Source organism: Ovis canadensis, chromosome 17, assembly GCF_042477335.2.
Source record: "Ovis canadensis isolate MfBH-ARS-UI-01 breed Bighorn chromosome 17, ARS-UI_OviCan_v2, whole genome shotgun sequence".
Lineage (NCBI taxonomy): Eukaryota > Metazoa > Chordata > Mammalia > Artiodactyla > Bovidae > Ovis > Ovis canadensis.
Window position 1 is genome coordinate 538,046 of NC_091261.1, and position 15,089 is coordinate 553,134.

Consider the following 15,089-nt stretch of genomic DNA (forward strand, 5'->3'; position numbering starts at 1 on the left):
TTGGGGAGGGCTTAGGGGCCGGTGGCTTGCACACTGCCAAGGGCTCCAGCAGGAAGAGCTCTGTGCGAGGGAAGGGAAGGGCCAGTGCAGGGCTCCTCCAGCGGTTGCTTGGCCGCCCAGACTCAGCGCCGCACGGAGTGCCCCAGGCTCCCAGGGCCCTGGCTGGGGTCTGCAGCCCCGCACACCCGGAGGCTGACTCCCTGGGCGCCCAGCTGCTGCCTCACACACGTAGCTTCCCTAGCGCTCTCCTCCCCAGCAGAGACGTGTGCAGCTGGTTGGGGCCTGCCCCTGCGTGCCTGGGCTCCTGCGCACAGCCCCAGCTCAGGGCAAGCAGCCCCTGAGCCAAGACCTGCAGGAGGCGAAGAGCGCCCCCAACTGGAAGCCGAGTGAACAGCTGGCGGGGAGGCGAGCCTCCTCGAGGGAAGAAGAGGCAGCACAGCCTCGTTTGGCTCAAGCCCTACTTGGCTGGAGCCGAGTGCGCCTCTAGGACGGCAGAGCTCCCGCTCTGCTCAGAGGCCCGTTCTGGCAGAGTTGCTGGCGCGAGGCTGCTCTGCCCTGGGCGAGCCTTGCCCAGACTTGCCTCGCTGCTAGGCTTCCTGCCCAGGAAGGAGCAGGCTGCGCGAGGCTGGGAGACGCCACTGGCGCCTTCCTGGCCTCAGCTCCGCTCCTGCCTTGCCTTTGCACCTAGGCCCCAGGCGTCCTTGGGGAGGGCTTAGGGGCCGGTGGCTTGCACACTGCCAAGGGCTCCAGCAGGAAGAGCTCTGTGCGAGGGAAGGGAAGGGCCAGTGCAGGGCTCCTCCAGCGGTTGCTTGGCCGCCCAGGCTCAGCGCCGCACGGAGTGCACCAGGCTCCCAGGGCCCCTGGTTGGGGTCTGCAGCCCCGCACACCCGGAGGCTGACTCCCTGGAAGTCCAGCAGCTGCCTCACACACGTAGCTTCCCTAGCGCTCTCCTCCCCAGCAGAGACGTGTGCAGCTGGTTGGGGCCTGCCCCTGCGTACCTGGGCTCCCGCGCACAGCCCCAGCTCAGGGCAAGCAGCCCCTGAGCCAAGACCTGCAGGAGGCGCAGAGCGCCCCCACCTGGAAGCCGAGTGAACAGCTGCGGGGAGGCGAGCCTCCTCGAGGGAAGAAGAGGCAGCCCAGCCTCGTTTGGCTCAAGCCCTACTTGGCTGGAGCCGTGTGCGCCTCCAGGACGGCAGAGCTCCAGCTCTGCTCAGAGGCCCGTTCTGGCAGAGTTGCTGGAGCGAGGCTGCTCTGCCCTGGGCGAGCCTCGCCCAGACTTGCCTCGCTGCTAGGCTTCCTGCCCAGGAAGGAGCAGGCTGCGCGAGGCTGGGAGACGCCACTGGCGCCTTCCTGGCCTCAGCTCCGCTCCTGCCTTGCCTTTGCACCTAGGCCCCAGGCGTCCTTGGGGAGGGCTTAGGGGCCGGTGCCTTGCACACTGCCAAGGGCTCCAGCAGGAAGAGCTCTGTGCGAGGGAAGGGAAGGGCCAGTGCAGGGCTCCTCCAGCGGTTGCTTGGCCGCCCAGGCTCAGCGCCGCACGGAATGCACCAGGCTCCCAGGGCCCCTGGCTGGGGTCTGCAGCCCCGCACACCCGGAGGCTGACTCCCTGGGCGCCCAGCAGCTGCCTCACACACGTAGCTTCCCTAGCGCTCTCCTCCCCAGCAGAGACGTGTGCAGCTGGTTGGGGCCTGCCCCTGCGTGCCTGGGCTCCCGCCCACAGCCCCAGCTCAGGGCAAGCAGCCCCTGAGCCAAGACCTGCAGGAGGCGCAGAGCGCCCCCACCTGGAAGCCGAGTGAACAGCTGGCGGGGAGGCGAGCCTCCTCCAGGGAAGAAGAGGCAGCCCAGCCTCGTTTGGCTCAAGCCCTACTTGGCTGGAGCCGAGTGCGCCTCCAGGACGGCAGAGCTCCAGCTCTGCTCAGAGGCCCGTTCTGGCAGAGTTGCTGGCGCGAGGCTGCTCTGCCCTGGGCGAGCCTTGCCCAGACTTGCCTCGCTGCTAGGCTTCCTGCCCAGGAAGGAGCAGGCTGCGCGAGGCTGGGAGACGCCACTGGCGCCTTCCTGGCCTCAGCTCCGCTCCTGCCTTGCCTTTGCAACTAGGCCCCAGGCGTCCTTGGGGAGGGCTTAGGGGCCGGTGGCTTGCACACTGCCAAGGGCTCCAGCAGGAAGAGCTCTGTGAGAGGGAAGGGAAGGGCCAGTGCAGGGCTCCTCCAGCGGTTGCTTGGCCGCCCAGGCTCAGCGCCGCACGGAGTGCACCAGGCTCCCAGGGCCCCTGGCTGGGGTCTGCAGCCCCGAACACCCGGAGGCTGACTCCCTGGGCGCCCAGCAGCTGCCTCACACACGTAGCTTCCCTAGCGCTCTCCTCCCCAGCAGAGACGTGTGCAGCTGGTTGGGGCCTGCCCCTGGGTGCCTGGGCTCCCGCGCACAGCCCCAGCTCAGGGCAAGCATCCACTGAGCCAAGACCTGTAGGAGGCGCAGAGCGCCCCCACCTGGAAGCCGAGTGAACAGCTGGCGGGGAAGATAGCCTCCTCGAGGGAAGAAGAGGCAGCCCAGCCTCGTTTGGCTCAAGCCCTACTTGGCTGGAGCCGAGTGCGCCTCCAGGACGGCAGAGCTCCAGCTCTGCTCAGAGGCCCGTTCTGGCAGAGTTGCTGTCGCGAGGCTGCTCTGCCCAAGGCGAGCCTTGCCCAGACTTGCCTCGCTGCTAGGCTTCCTGCCCAGGAAGGAGCAGGCTGCGCGAGGCTGGGAGACGCCACTGGCGCCTTCCTGGCCTCAGCTCCGCTCCTGCCTTGCCTTTGCACCTAGGCCCCAGGCGCCCTTGGGGAGGGCTTAGGGGCCGGTGGCTTGCACACTGCCAAGGGCTCCAGCAGGAAGAGCTCTGTGCGTGGGAAGGAAGGGCCAGTGCATGTCTCCTCCAGCGGTTGCTTGGCCGCCCAGGCTCAGCGCCGCACGGAGTGCACCAGGCTCCCAGGGCGCCTGGCTGGTGTCTGCAGCCCCGCACACCCGGAGGCTGACTCCCTGGGCGCCCAGCAGCTGCCTCACAAACGTAGCTTTCCTAGCGCTCTCCTCCCCAGCAGAGACGTGTGCAGCTGGTTGGGGCCTGCCCCTGCGTGACTGGCCTCCCGCCCACAGCCCCAGCTCAGGGCAAGAAGCCCCTGAGCCAAGACCTGCAGGAGGCGCAGAGCGCCCCCACCTGGAAGCCGAGTGAACAGCTGGCGGGGAGGCGAGCCTCCTCGAGGGAAGAAGAGGCAGCCCAGCCTCGTTTGGCTCAAGCCCTACTTGGCTGGAGCCGAGTGCGCCTCCAGGACGGCAGAGCTCCAGCTCTGCTCAGAGGCCCGTTCTGGCAGACTTGCTGGCGCGAGGCTGCTCTGCCCTGGGCGAGCCTTGCCCAGACTTGCCTCGCTGCTAGGCTACCTGCCCAGGAAGGAGCAGGCTGCGCGAGGCTGGGAGACGCCACTGGCGCCTTCCTGGCCTCAGCTCCACTCCTGCCTTGCCTTTGCACCTAGGCCCCAGGCGTCCTTGGGGAGGGCTTAGGGGCCGGTGGCTTGCACACTTCTAAGGTCTCCAGCAGGAAGAGCTCTGTGCGAGTGAAGGGAAGGGCCAGTGCAGGGCTCCTCCAGCGGTTGCTTGGCCGCCCAGGCTCAGCGCCGCACGGAGTGCCCCAGGCTCCCAGGGCCCCTGGCTGGGGTCTGCAGCCCCGCACACCCGGAGGCTGACTCCCTGGGCGCCCAGCAGCTGCCTCACACACGTAGCTTCCCTAGCGCTCTCCTCCCAGGCAGAGACGTGTGCAGCTGGTTGGGGCTTGCCACTGCGTGCCTGGGCTCCCGCCCACAGCCCCAGCTCAGGGCAAGCAGCCCCTGAGCCAAGACCTGCAGGAGGCGCAGAGCGCCCCCACCTGGAAGCCGAGTGAACAGCTGGCTGGGAGGCGAGCCTCCTCGAGGGAAGAAGAGGCAGCCCAGCCTCGTTTGGCTCAAGCCCTACTTGGCTGGAGCCGAGAGCGCCTCCAGGACGGCAGAGCTCCAGCTCTGCTCAGAGGCCCGTTCTGGCAGAGTTGCTGGCGCGAGGCTGCTCTGCCCTGGGCGAGCCTTGCCCAGACTTGCCTCGCTGCTAGGCTTCCTGCCCAGGAAGGAGCAGGCTGCGCGAGGCTGGGAGACGCCACTGGCGCCTTCCTGGCCTCAGCTCCGCTCCTGCCTTGCCTTTGCAACTAGGCCCCAGGCGTCCTTGGGGAGGGCTTAGGGGCCGGTGGCTTGCACACTGCCAAGGGCTCCAGCAGGAAGAGCTCTGTGAGAGGGAAGGGAAGGGCCAGTGCAGGGCTCCTCCAGCGGTTGCTTGGCCGCCCAGGCTCAGCGCCGCACGGAGTGCACCAGGCTCCCAGGGCCCCTGGCTGGGGTCTGCAGCCCCGAACACCCGGAGGCTGACTCCCTGGGCGCCCAGCAGCTGCCTCACACACGTAGCTTCCCTAGCGCTCTCCTCCCCAGCAGAGACGTGTGCAGCTGGTTGGGGCCTGCCCCTGGGTGCCTGGGCTCCCGCGCACAGCCCCAGCTCAGGGCAAGCATCCACTAAGCCAAGACCTGTAGGAGGCGCAGAGCGCCCCCACCTGGAAGTCGAGTGAACAGCTGGCGGGGAAGATAGCCTCCTCGAGGGAAGAAGAGGCAGCCCAGCCTCGTTTGGCTCAAGCCCTACTTGGCTGGAGCCGAGTGCGCCTCCAGGACGGCAGAGCTCCAGCTCTGCTCAGAGGCCCGTTCTGGCAGAGTTGCTGGCGCGAGGCTGCTCTGCCCAAGGCGAGCCTTGCCCAGACTTGCCTCGCTGCTAGGCTTCCTGCCCAGGAAGGAGCAGGCTGCGCGAGGCTGGGAGACGCCACTGGCGCCTTCCTGGCCTCAGCTCCGCTCCTGCCTTGCCTTTGCACCTAGGCCCCAGGCGCCCTTGGGGAGGGCTTAGGGGCCGGTGGCTTGCACACTGCCAAGGGCTCCAGCAGGAAGAGCTCTGTGCGAGGGAAGGAAGGGCCAGTGCATGTCTCCTCCAGCGGTTGCTTGGCCGCCCAGGCTCAGCGCCGCACGGAGTGCACCAGGCTCCCAGGGCGCCTGGCTGGTGTCTGCAGCCCCGCACACCCGGAGGCTGACTCCCTGGGCGCCCAGCAGCTGCCTCACAAACGTAGCTTCCCTAGCGCTCTCCTCCCCAGCAGAGACGTGTGCAGCTGGTTGGGGCCTGCCCCTGCGTGACTGGCCTCCCCCCCACAGCCCCAGCTCAGGGCAAGAAGCCCCTGAGCCAAGACCTGCAGGAGGCGCAGAGCGCCCCCACCTGGAAGCCGAGTGAACAGCTGGCGGGGAGGCGAGACTCCTCGAGGGAAGAAGAGGCAGCCCAGCCTCGTTTGGCTCAAGCCCTACTTGGCTGGAGCCGAGTGCGCCTCCAGGACGGCAGAGCTCCAGCTCTGCTCAGAGGCCCGTTCTGGCAGACTTGCTGGCGCGAGGCTGCTCTGCCCTGGGCGAGCCTTGCCCAGACTTGCCTCGCTGCTAGGCTTCCTGCCCAGGAAGGAGCAGGCTGCGCGAGGCTGGGAGACGCCACTGGCGCCTTCCTGGCCTCAGCTCCGCTCCTGCCTTGCCTTTGCACCTAGGCCCCAGGCGTCCTTGGGGAGGGCTTAGGGGCCGGTGGCTTGCACACTGCCAAGGGCTCCAGCAGGAAGAGCTCTGTGCGAGGGAAGGGAAGGGCCAGTGCAGGGCTCCTCCAGCGGTTGCTTGGCCGCCCAGGCTCAGCGCCGCACGGAGTGCACCAGGCTCCCAGGGCCCCTGGCTGGGGTCTGCAGCCCCGCACACCCGGAGGCTGACTCCCTGGGCGCCCAGCAGCTGCCTCACACACGTAGCTTCCCTAGCGCTCTCCTCCCCAGCAGAGACGTGTGCAGCTGGTTGGGGCCTGCCCCTGCGTGCCTGGGCTCCTGCGCACAGCCCCAGCTCAGGGCAAGCAGCCCCTGAGCCAAGACCTGCAGGAGGCGAAGAGCGCCCCCAACTGGAAGCCGAGTGAACAGCTGGCGGGGAGGCGAGCCTCCTCGAGGGAAGAAGAGGCAGCACAGCCTCGTTTGGCTCAAGCCCTACTTGGCTGGAGCCGAGTGCGCCTCCAGGACGGCAGAGCTCCCGCTCTGCTCAGAGGCCCGTTCTGGCAGACTTGCTGGCGCGAGGCTGCTCTGCCCTGGGCGAGCCTTGCCCAGACTTGCCTCGCTGCTAGGCTTCCTGCCCAGGAAGGAGCAGGCTGCGCGAGGCTGGGAGACGCCACTGGCGCCTTCCTGGCCTCAGCTCCGCTCCTGCCTTGCCTTTGCACCTAGGCCCCAGGCGTCCTTGGGGAGGGCTTAGGGGCCGGTGGCTTGCACACTGCCAAGGGCTCCAGCAGGAAGAGCTCTGTGCGAGGGAAGGGAAGGGCCAGTGCAGGGCTCCTCCAGCGGTTGCTTGGCCGCCCAGGCTCAGCACCGCACGGAGTGCACCAGGCTCCTAGGGCCCCTGGCTGGGGTCTGCAGCCCCGCACACCCGGAGGCTGACTCCCTGGGCGCCCAGCAGCTGCCTCACACACGTAGCTTCCCTAGCGCTCTCCTCCCCAGCAGAGACGTGTGCAGCTGGCTGGGGCCTGCCCCTGCGTACCTGGGCTCCCGCGCACAGCCCCAGCTCAGGGCAAGCAGCCCCTCAGCCAAGACCTGCAGGAGGCGCAGAGCGCCCCCACCTGGAAGCCGAGTGAACAGCTGGCGGGGAGGCGAGCCTCCTCGAGGGAAGAAGAGGCAGCCCAGCCTCGTTTGGCTCAAGCCCTACTTCTCTGGAACCGAGTGCGCCTCCAGGACGGCAGAGCTCCAGCTCTGCTCAGAGGCCAGTTCTGGCAGAGTTGCTGGCGCGAGGCTGCTCTGCCCTGGGCGAGCCTTGCCCAGACTTGCCTCGCTGCTAGGCTTCCTGCCCAGGAAGGAGCAGGCTGCGCGAGGCTGGGTGACGCCACTGGCGCCTTCCTGGCCTCAGCTCCGCTCCTGCCTTGCCTTTGCACCTAGGCCCCAGGCGTCCTTGGGGAGGGCTTAGGGGCCGGTGCCTTGCACACTGCCAAGGGCTCCAGCAGGAAGAGCTCTGTGCGAGTGAAGGGAAGGGCCAGTGCAGGGCTCCTCCAACGGTTGCTTGGCCCCCCAGGCTCAGTGCCGCACGGAGTGCCCCAGGCTCCCAGGGCCCGTGGCTGGGGTCTGCAGCCCCGCACACCCGGAGGCTGACTCCCTGGGCGCCCAGCAGCTGCCTCACACACGTAGCTTCCCTAGCGCTCGCCTCCCCAGCAGAGACGTGTGCAGCTGGTTGGGGCCTGCCCCTGCGTGCCTGGCCTCCCGCCCACAGCCCCAGATCAGGGCAAGCAGCCCCTGAGCCAAGACCTGCAGGAGGCGCAGAGCGCCCCCACCTGGAAGCCGAGTGAACAGCTGGCGGGGAGGCGAGCCTCCTCGAGGGAAGAAGAGGCAGCCCAGCCTCGTTTGGCTCAAGCCCTACTTGGCTGGAGCCGAGTGCGCCTCCAGGACGGCAGAGCTCCAGCTCTGCTCAGAGGCCCGTTCTGGCAGAGTTGCTGGCGCGAGGCTGCTCTGCCCTGGGCGAGCCTTGCCCAGACTTGCCTCGCTGCTAGGCTTCCTGCCCAGGAAGGAGCAGGCTGCGCGAGGCTGGGAGACGCCACTGGCGCCTTCCTGGCCTCAGCTCCGCTCCTGCCTTGCCTTTGCACCTAGGCCCCAGGCGTCCTTGGGGAGGGCTTAGGGGCCGGTGGCTTGCACACTGCCAAGGGCTCCAGCAGGAAGAGCTCTGTGCGAGGGAGGGAAGGGCCAGTGCAGGGCTCCTCCAGCGGTTGCTTGGCCGCCCAGGCTCAGCGCCGCACGGAGTGCACCAGGCTCCCAGGGCGCCTGGCTGGAGTCTGCAGCCCCGCACACCCGGAGGCTGACTCCCTGGGCGCCCAGCAGCTGCCTCACACACGTAGCTTCCCTAGCACTCTCCTCCCCAGCAGAGACGTGTGCAGCTGGTTGGGGCCTGCCCCTGCGTGCCTGGGCTCCCGCCCACAGCCCCAGCTCAGGGCAAGAATCCCCTGAGCCAAGACCAGCAGGAGGCGCAGAGCGCCCCCACCTGGAAGCCGAGTGAACAGCTAGCGGGGAGGCGAGCCTCCTCGAGGGAAGAAGAGGCAGCCCAGCCTCGTTTGGCTCATGCCCTACTTGGCTGGAGCCGAGTGCGCCTCCAGGACGGCAGAGCTCCAGCTCTGCTCAGAGGCCCGTTCTGGCAGAGTTGCTGGCGCGAGGCTGCTCTGCCCTGGGCGAGCCTTGCCCAGACTTGCCTCGCTGCTAGGCTTCCTGCCCAGGAAGGAGCAGGCTGCGCGAGGCTGGGAGACGCCACTGGCGCCTTCCTGGCCTCAGCTCCGCTCCTGCCTTGCCTTTGCACCTAGGCCCCAGGCGTCCTTGGGGAGGGCTTAGGGGCCGGTGGCTTGCACACTGCCAAGGGCTCCAGCAGGAAGAGCTCTGTGCGAGGCAAGGGAAGGGCCAGTGCAGGGCTCCTCCAGCGGTTGATTGGCCGCCCAGGCTCAGCGCCGCACGGAGTGCACCAGGCTCCCAGGGCCCCTGGTTGGGGTCTGCAGCCCCGCACACCCGGAGGCTGACTCCCTGGAAGTCCAGCAGCTGCCTCACACACGTAGCTTCCATAGCGCTCTCCTCCCCAGCAGAGACGTGTGCAGCTGGTGGGGCCTGCCCCTGCGTGCCTGGGCTCCCGCGCACAGCCCCAGCTCAGGGCAAGCAGCCCCTGAGCCAAGACCTGCAGGAGGGGCCGAGCGCCCTCACCTGGAAGCCGAGTGAACAGCTGGCGGGGAGGCGAGCCTCCTCGAGGGAAGAAGAGGCAGCCCAGCCACGTTTGGCTCAAGCCCTAGTTGGCTGGAGCCGAGTGCGCCTCCAGGACGGCAGAGCTCCAGCTCTGCTCAGAGGCCCGTTCTGGCAGAGTTGCTGGCGCGAGGCTGCTCTGCCCTGGGCGAGCCTTGCCCAGACTTGCCTCGCTGCTAGGCTTCCTGCCCAGGAAGGAGCAGGCTGCGCGAGGCTGGGAGACGCCACTGGCGCCTTCCTGGCCTCAGCTCCGCTCCTGCCTTGCCTTTGCACCTAGGCCCCAGGCGTCCTTGGGGAGGGCTTAGGGGCCGGTGGCTTGCACACTGCCAAGGGCTCCAGCAGGAAGAGCTCTGTGCGAGGGAAGGGAAGGGCCAGTGCAGGGCTCCTCCAGCGGTTGCTTGGCCGCCCAGGCTCAGCACCGCACGGAGTGCACCAGGCTCCTAGGGCCCCTGGCTGGGGTCTGCAGCCCCGCACACCCGGAGGCTGACTCCCTGGGCGCCCAGCAGCTGCCTCACACACGTAGCTTCCCTAGCGCTCTCCTCCCCAGCAGAGACGTGTGCAGCAGGCTGGGGCCTGCCCCTGCGTACCTGGGCTCCCGCGCACAGCCCCAGCTCAGGGCAAGCAGCCCCTGAGCCAAGACCTGCAGGAGGCGCAGAGCGCCCCCACCTGGAAGCCGAGTGAACAGCTGGCGGGGAGGCGAGCCTCCTCGAGGGAAGAAGAGGCAGCCCAGCCTCGTTTGGCTCAAGCCCTACTTCTCTGGAACCGAGTGCGCCTCCAGGACGGCAGAGCTCCAGCTCTGCTCAGAGGCCAGTTCTGGCAGAGTTGCTGGCGCGAGGCTGCTCTGACCTGGGCGAGCCTTGCCCAGACTTGCCTCGCTGCTAGGCTTCCTGCCCAGGAAGGAGCAGGCTGCGCGAGGCTGGGAGACGCCACTGGCGCCTTCCTGGCCTCAGCTCCGCTCCTGCCTTGCCTTTGCACCTAGGCCCCAGGCGTCCTTGGGGAGGGCTTAGGGGCCGGTGGCTTGCACAGTGCCAAGGGCTCCAGCAGGAAGAGCTCTGTGCGAGGGAAGGGAAGGGCCAGTGCCGGGCTCCTCCAACGGTTGCTTGGCCCCCCAGGCTCAGTGCCGCACGGAGTGCCCCAGGCTCCCAGGGCCCGTGGCTGGGGTCTGCAGCCCCGCACACCCGGAGGCTGACTCCCTGGGCGCCCAGCAGCTGCCTCACACACGTAGCTTCCCTAGCGCTCGCCTCCCCAGCAGAGACGTGTGCAGCTGGTTGGGGCCTGCCCCTGCGTGCCTGGCCTCCCGCCCACTGCCCCAGATCAGGGCAAGCAGCCCCTGAGCCAAGACCTGCAGGAGGCGCAGAGCGCCCCCACCTGGAAGCCGAGTGAACAGCTGGCGGGGAGGCGAGCCTCCTCGAGGGAAGAAGAGGCAGCCCAGCCTCGTTTGGCTCAAGCCCTACTTGGCTGGAGCCGAGTGCGCCTCCAGGACGGCAGAGCTCCCGCTCTGCTCAGAGGCCCGTTCTGGCAGAGTTGCTGGCGCGAGGCTGCTCTGCCCTGGGCGAGCCTTGCCCAGACTTGCCTCGCTGCTAGGCTTCCTGCCCAGGAAGGAGCAGGCTGCGCGAGGCTGGGAGACGCCACTGGCGCCTTCCTGGCCTCAGCTCCGCTCCTGCCTTGCCTTTGCACCTAGGCCCGGGGCGTCCTTGGGGAGGGCTTAGGGGCCGGTGGCTTGCACACTGCCAAGGGCTCCAGCAGGAAGAGCTCTGTGCGAGGCAAGGGAAGGGCCAGTGCAGGGCTCCTCCAGCGGTTGATTGGCCGCCCAGGCTCAGCGCCGCACGGAGTGCACCAGGCTCCCAGGGCCCCTGGTTGGGGTCTGCAGCCCCGCACACCCGGAGGCTGACTCCCTGGAAGTCCAGCAGCTGCCTCACACACGTAGCTTCCATAGCGCTCTCCTCCCCAGCAGAGACGTGTGCAGCTGGTGGGGCCTGCCCCTGCGTGCCTGGGCTCCCGCGCACAGCCCCAGCTCAGGGCAAGCAGCCCCTGAGCCAAGACCTGCAGGAGGGGCCGAGCGCCCCCACCTGGAAGCCGAGTGAACAGCTGGCGGGGAGGCGAGCCTCCTCGAGGGAAGAAGAGGCAGCCCAGCCACGTTTGGCTCAAGCCCTAGTTGGCTGGAGCCGAGTGCGCCTCCAGGACGGCAGAGCTCCAGCTCTGCTCAGAGGCCCGTTCTGGCAGAGTTGCTGGCGCGAGGCTGCTCTGCCCTGGGCGAGCCTTGCCCAGACTTGCCTCGCTGCTAGGCTTCCTGCCCAGGAAGGAGCAGGCTGCGCGAGGCTGGGAGACGCCACTGGCGCCTTCCTGGCCTCAGCTCCGCTCCTGCCTTGCCTTTGCACCTAGGCCCCAGGCGTCCTTGGGGAGGGCTTAGGGGCCGGTGGCTTGCACACTGCCAAGGGCTCCAGCAGGAAGAGCTCTGTGCGAGGGAAGGGAAGGGCCAGTGCAGGGCTCCTCCAGCGGTTGCTTGGCCGCCCAGGCTCAGCACCGCACGGAGTGCACCAGGCTCCTAGGGCCCCTGGCTGGGGTCTGCAGCCCCGCACACCCGGAGGCTGACTCCCTGGGCGCCCAGCAGCTGCCTCACACACGTAGCTTCCCTAGCGCTCTCCTCCCCAGCAGAGACGTGTGCAGCAGGCTGGGGCCTGCCCCTGCGTACCTGGGCTCCCGCGCACAGCCCCAGCTCAGGGCAAGCAGCCCCTCAGCCAAGACCTGCAGGAGGCGCAGAGCGCCCCCACCTGGAAGCCGAGTGAACAGCTGGCGGGGAGGCGAGCCTCCTCGAGGGAAGAAGAGGCAGCCCAGCCTCGTTTGGCTCAAGCCCTACTTCTCTGGAACCGAGTGCGCCTCCAGGACGGCAGAGCTCCAGCTCTGCTCAGAGGCCAGTTCTGGCAGAGTTGCTGGCGCGAGGCTGCTCTGCCCTGGGCGAGCCTTGCCCAGACTTGCCTCGCTGCTAGGCTTCCTGCCCAGGAAGGAGCAGGCTGCGCGAGGCTGGGAGACGCCACTGGCGCCTTCCTGGCCTCAGCTCCGCTCCTGCCTTGCCTTTGCACCTAGGCCCCAGGCGTCCTTGGGGAGGGCTTAGGGGCCGGTGGCTTGCAGAGTGCCAAGGGCTCCAGCAGGAAGAGCTCTGTGCGAGGGAAGGGAAGGGCCAGTGCAGGGCTCCTCCAACGGTTGCTTGGCCCCCCAGGCTCAGTGCCGCACGGAGTGCCCCAGGCTCCCAGGGCCCGTGGCTGGGGTCTGCAGCCCCGCACACCCGGAGGCTGACTCCCTGGGCGCCCAGCAGCTGCCTCACACACGTAGCTTCCCTAGCGCTCGCCTCCCCAGCAGAGACGTGTGCAGCTGGTTGGGGCCTGCCCCTGCGTGCCTGGCCTCCCGCCCACTGCCCCAGATCAGGGCAAGCAGCCCCTGAGCCAAGACCTGCAGGAGGCGCAGAGCGCCCCCACCTGGAAGCCGAGTGAACAGCTGGCGGGGAGGCGAGCCTCCTCGAGGGAAGAAGAGGCAGCCCAGCCTCGTTTGGCTCAAGCCCTACTTGGCTGGAGCCGAGTGCGCCTCCAGGACGGCAGAGCTCCCGCTCTGCTCAGAGGCCCGTTCTGGCAGAGTTGCTGGCGCGAGGCTGCTCTGCCCTGGGCGAGCCTTGCCCAGACTTGCCTCGCTGCTAGGCTTCCTGCCCAGGAAGGAGCAGGCTGCGCGAGGCTGGGAGACGCCACTGGCGCCTTCCTGGCCTCAGCTCCGCTCCTGCCTTGCCTTTGCACCTAGGCCCGGGGCGTCCTTGGGGAGGGCTTAGGGGCCGGTGGCTTGCACACTGCCAAGGGCTCCAGCAGGAAGAGCTCTGTGCGAGGGAGGGAAGGGCCAGTGCAGGGCTCCTCCAGCGGTTGCTTGGCCGCCCAGGCTCAGCGCCGCACGGAGTGCACCAGGCTCCCAGGGCGCCTGGCTGGAGTCTGCAGCCCCGCACACCCGGAGGCTGACTCCCTGGGCGCCCAGCAGCTGCCTCACACACGTAGCTTCCCTAGCGCTCTCCTCCCCAGCAGAGACGTGTGCAGCTGGTTGGGGCCTGCCCCTGCGTGCCTGGGCTCCCGCCCACAGCCCCAGCTCAGGGCAAGAAGCCCCTGAGCCAATACCTGCAGGAGGCGCAGAGCGCCCCCACCTGGAAGCCGAGTGAACAGCTGGCGGGGAGGCGAGCCTCCTCGAGGGAAGAAGAGGCAGCCCAGCCTCGTTTGGCTCATGCCCTACTTGGCTGGAGCCGAGTGCGCCTCCAGGACGGCAGAGCTCCAGCTCTGCTCAGAGGCCCGTTCTGGCAGAGTTGCTGGCGCGAGGCTGCTCTGCCCTGGGCGAGCCTTGCCCAGACTTGCCTCGCTGCTAGGCTTCCTGCCCAGGAAGGAGCAGGCTGCTCGAGGCTGGGAGACGCCACTGGCGCCTTCCTGGCCTCAGCTCCGCTCCTGCCTTGCCTTTGCACCTAGGCCCCAGGCGTCCTTGGGGAGGGCTTAGGGGCCGGTGGCTTGCACACTGCCAAGGGCTCCAGCAGGAAGAGCTCTGTGCGAGGGAAGGGAAGGGCCAGTGCAGGGCTCCTCCAGCGGTTGCTTGGCCGCCCAGGCTCAGCGCCGCTCGGAGTGCCCCAGGCTCCCAGTGCCCCTGGCTGGGGTCTGCAGCCCCGCACACCCGGAGGCTGACTCCCTGGGCGCCCAGCAGCTGCCTCACACACGTAGCTTCCATAGCGCTCTCCTCCCCAGCAGAGACGTGTGCAGCTGGTTGGGGCCTGCCCCTGCGTGCCTGGGCTCCCGCCCACAGCCCCAGCTCAGGGCAAGCAGCTCCTGAGCCAAGACCTGCAGGAGGCGCAGAGCGCCCCCACCTGGAAGCCGAGTGAACAGCTGGCGCGGAGGCGAGCCTCCTCGAGGGAAGAAGAGGCAGCCCAGCCTCGTTTGGCTCAAGCCCTACTTGGCTGGAGCCGAGTGCGCCTCCAGGACGGCAGAGCTCCAGCTCTGCTCAGAGGCCCGTTCTGGCCGAGGTGCTGGCGCGAGGCTGCTCTGCCCTGGGCGAGCCTTGCCCAGACTTGCCTCGCTGCTAGGCTTCCTGCCCAGGAAGGAGCAGGCTGCGCGAGGCTGGGAGACGCCACTGGCGCCTTCCTGGCCTCAGCTCCGCTCCTGCCTTGCCTTTGCACCTAGGCCCCAGGCGTCCTTGGGGAGGGCTTAGGGGCCGGTGGCTTGCACACTGCCAAGGGCTCCAGCAGGAAGAGCTCTGTGCGAGGCAAGGGAAGGGCCAGTGCAGGGCTCCTCCAGCGGTTGATTGGCCGCCCAGGCTCAGCGCCGCACGGAGTGCACCAGGCTCCCAGGGCCCCTGGTTGGGGTCTGCAGCCCCGCACACCCGGAGGCTGACTCCCTGGAAGTCCAGCAGCTGCCTCACACACGTAGCTTCCATAGCGCTCTCCTCCCCAGCAGAGACGTGTGCAGCTGGTGGGGCCTGCCCCTGCGTGCCTGGGCTCCCGCGCACAGCCCCAGCTCAGGGCAAGCAGCCCCTGAGCCAAGACCTGCAGGAGGGGCCGAGCGCCCCCACCTGGAAGCCGAGTGAACAGCTGGCGGGGAGGCGAGCCTCCTCGAGGGAAGAAGAGGCAGCCCAGCCACGTTTGGCTCAAGCCCTAGTTGGCTGGAGCCGAGTGCGCCTCCAGGACGGCAGAGCTCCAGCTCTGCTCAGAGGCCCGTTCTGGCAGAGTTGCTGGCGCGAGGCTGCTCTGCCCTGGGCGAGCCTTGCCCAGACTTGCCTCGCTGCTAGGCTTCCTGCCCAGGAAGGAGCAGGCTGCGCGAGGCTGGGAGACGCCACTGGCGCCTTCCTGGCCTCAGCTCCGCTCCTGCCTTGCCTTTGCACCTAGGCCCCAGGCGTCCTTGGGGAGGGCTTAGGGGCCGGTGGCTTGCACACTGCCAAGGGCTCCAGCAGGAAGAGCTCTGTGCGAGGGAAGGGAAGGGCCAGTGCAGGGCTCCTCCAGCGGTTGCTTGGCCGCCCAGGCTCAGCACCGCACGGAGTGCACCAGGCTCCTAGGGTCCCTGGCTGGGGTCTGCAGCCCCGCACACCCGGAGGCTGACTCCCTGGGCGCCCAGCAGCTGCCTCACACACGTAGCTTCCCTAGCGCTCTCCTCCCCAGCAGAGACGTGTGCAGCTGGCGGGGGCCTGCCCCTGCGTACCTGGGCTCCCGCGCACAGCCCCAGCTCAGGGCAAGCAGCCCCTCAGCCAAGACCTGCAG